This window comes from Zootermopsis nevadensis, unplaced genomic scaffold (assembly GCF_977971745.1).
Source record: "Zootermopsis nevadensis isolate Lab colony 2312 unplaced genomic scaffold, Znev_1.0 Znev_ptg000238l, whole genome shotgun sequence".
NCBI lineage: Eukaryota > Metazoa > Arthropoda > Insecta > Blattodea > Termopsidae > Zootermopsis > Zootermopsis nevadensis.
In genome coordinates, this window is record NW_028259366.1 from 210,001 (window position 1) to 212,500 (window position 2,500).

The following is a 2,500-nucleotide window of genomic DNA, read 5'->3' on the forward strand; positions in this document are numbered from 1 at the left end:
GCGTAATCTCGCTTGCGAGTGGACCGCCTTCTCGTGGAAGTACCCGTGTCTGGTCATTCATGATAATACAACCTCTACTGATGACTGAAAAATAGATGACGTCAACCTGAGGGGGGACCGGTCGGCGAAAGTCGCACCGACTCCCCCCGCATGAGGGGGAAGACGCATCATAATATGTGACCACTACTGATGACTGAAAAATAGATGACGTCAACCTGAGGGGGGACCGGTCGGCGAAAGTCGCACCGTCTCCCCCCGAATGAGGGGAAGACGCATCAAAAATTAATAAAAGGAAGGCATTAAGAATGAACCAGATGAACGGGGCTCTGCGGAAGGCGTAATCTCGCCTGTGATTGGACCGGCTCTTCCTGGCAGCGGCCGGATCTCGGAGATAACGTCGTCGGCCTGAGGTGTCCAGGTCGGCGAAGTAATCCCCCGGAGGGGGACGGCAAGACCGTCCCGCCTCGAGGTGGGAAGTAGGAGCGAAAGATGGTGAGTGGGTGCCGGCGGCACGCGGGCTCCGAGGATCCTCAGGGATCCAAGGACAACCCGCGCGACCGCGAGCACTGGGCTTAAAGCCACTTTATCTGCCCACGCAAGGCCGTTTCGGCGGCGCTTGAACGAGAGGGGAGCGCGGTCTGACCGTGCCGCTGTTCTGGGGGCAGCTCCCCCTCGAAAAATAACAACTACCTGTCCTACGGGACTAGCAGTAGCATCCTACCCGAAGCTCTGCTCGAATCTAGAGAAAAACAACCCTGAGCGGTGGATCACTCGGCTCGTGGGTCGATGAAGAACGCAGCTAATTGCGCGTCGACATGTGAACTGCAGGACACATGAACATCGACGTTTCGAACGCACATTGCGGTCCTTGGATTTCCAATCCCGGACCACGCCTGGCTGAGGGTCGGCTACATGAAACCCGTGGGCCCGCGCGGTCTTTAAGATAATAAGGGAAAGAAAGAAAGAAAGAAAGAGAAAGAAAGAAATAAAGGCACGCGAGCGGCCCTACGCTGGGGGGTCTGACGAGCCTGCACCTCGCACCGCCGGCGTCGCTCCGAGCAATCGGTGGCGGCGTCGGCGACTGCGAGGAGGTTAAGGGGAGTCAGTCGCCCTTGAAGGCTTCACAGGGTTCGGTGGAGCGAGCGGATAGACTTAGCTCGCCCTCCTCTCCTCGGCGACGGGGCCCATCCTTCCCCGATCGCGTCTGAGAAGAACTGACGCCCGGCTTGATGTGATGGGAGACAGGCAAACTCCCGAGACAGAGAGAGAGACACACACTTGCCGGGCGGGAGCGAAAGATATGACCACAATAAATAATGACCACAAAAAAAACAAAACAAAAAGAAATCAGTTCAATGAGAGAGGCTAAGCTTCCGACCGCTCACATCGGCCCGTCGGTACAAGAAACCATCTTTCCGACCTCAGATCAGGCGAGACTACCCGCTGAATTTAAGCATATTACTAGGCGGAGGAAAAGAAACTAACAAGGATTCCCCCAGTAGCTGCGAGCGAACAGGGAAGAGCCCAGCACGGAATCCCGCGCGGAGACGTGCAGGGAGATGTCGTGTGTGGGAGGTCCCACTCTCCCGGGGCGCGGTCCAGCGAGTCCAAGTCTCCCTTGAATGGGGCCATCGCCCGCAGAGGGTGCCAGGCCCGTAGGACCGCGGCCGCTCCCGGGTGGGGACTCTCCTCAGAGTCGTGTTCCTTGAGAGTGGAGCACTAAGAGGGTGGTAAACTCCATCTAAGGCTAAATATGACCACGAGACCGATAGCGAACAAGTACCGTGAGGGAAAGTTGAAAAGAACTTTGAAGAGAGAGTTCAATAGTACGTGAAACCGTTCAGGGGTAAACGGGAGAGACCCGGAAGACCGATTGGGGAGATTCAGCCCCGTCCGCGCAGTGCCGGCCCCCGGGCGGGTGCTCCCGGATGTTCCCGGCCGCCGGTCGCGCCGCGAGGCGCGCGCCGGTGCGAGTCGGGCCCACCGGCCGCTCGGGGTCTAAAGCCGCGGCCGCGGCGGGGTGCATTTCCTGCCCCTAGTAGGACGTCGGGACCCGTTGGAGGAGCAGGTCCCTCGCGGACCATTGCGGCCTAAGGCCCGGGACAGAGACCGGGGTGGCTTCCGCCGAGGCGCGGGACAAGGGCCGCCCCGGACCCCGGTACATAGCCTGGCCGCCCTCCGACGGTCTGTTTTTTCGTGGTAGCTGGCCCGCTGCCCCCGCCCTCCGCCCGCGAGGGAGGTAAGGGCGGGACGCGAGCGTCCGGTCCGCCGGGGCAAGCTCTCCGGCCGAGGCCGCGGTGCCGTGGCTCTCGCCACGTCCCCGGCCCCCGGCAGGCTGCTGGCCCCCGGAGCCCTCGGACAGCTTTTGGCCGCTCCCGTCTCCGGCGCTTCAGCTTCGGGTGCTCTCCCGACCCGTCTTGAAACACGGACCAAGGAGTCTAACATGTGCGCGAGTCACTGGGACTCATACTAAACCCAGAGGCGCAGTGAAAGCGTGGGG

General features: G+C 60.9%; 1 non-coding gene and 1 pseudogene across 1 annotated transcript; both read left to right on the forward strand.

The window, feature by feature from the left end:
* The first annotated feature begins 751 nt into the window (after positions 1–751).
* LOC147870596 (5.8S ribosomal RNA) lies at positions 752–907 on the forward strand. Its single transcript, XR_015533305.1, has one exon. It is a non-coding gene; the product is annotated as a 5.8S ribosomal RNA (ribosomal RNA).
* A 509-nt stretch (positions 908–1,416) lies between these two features.
* The window catches only part of LOC147870597 (large subunit ribosomal RNA), a 4,225-nt pseudogene continuing 3,141 nt past the window's right edge, over positions 1,417–2,500 (forward strand).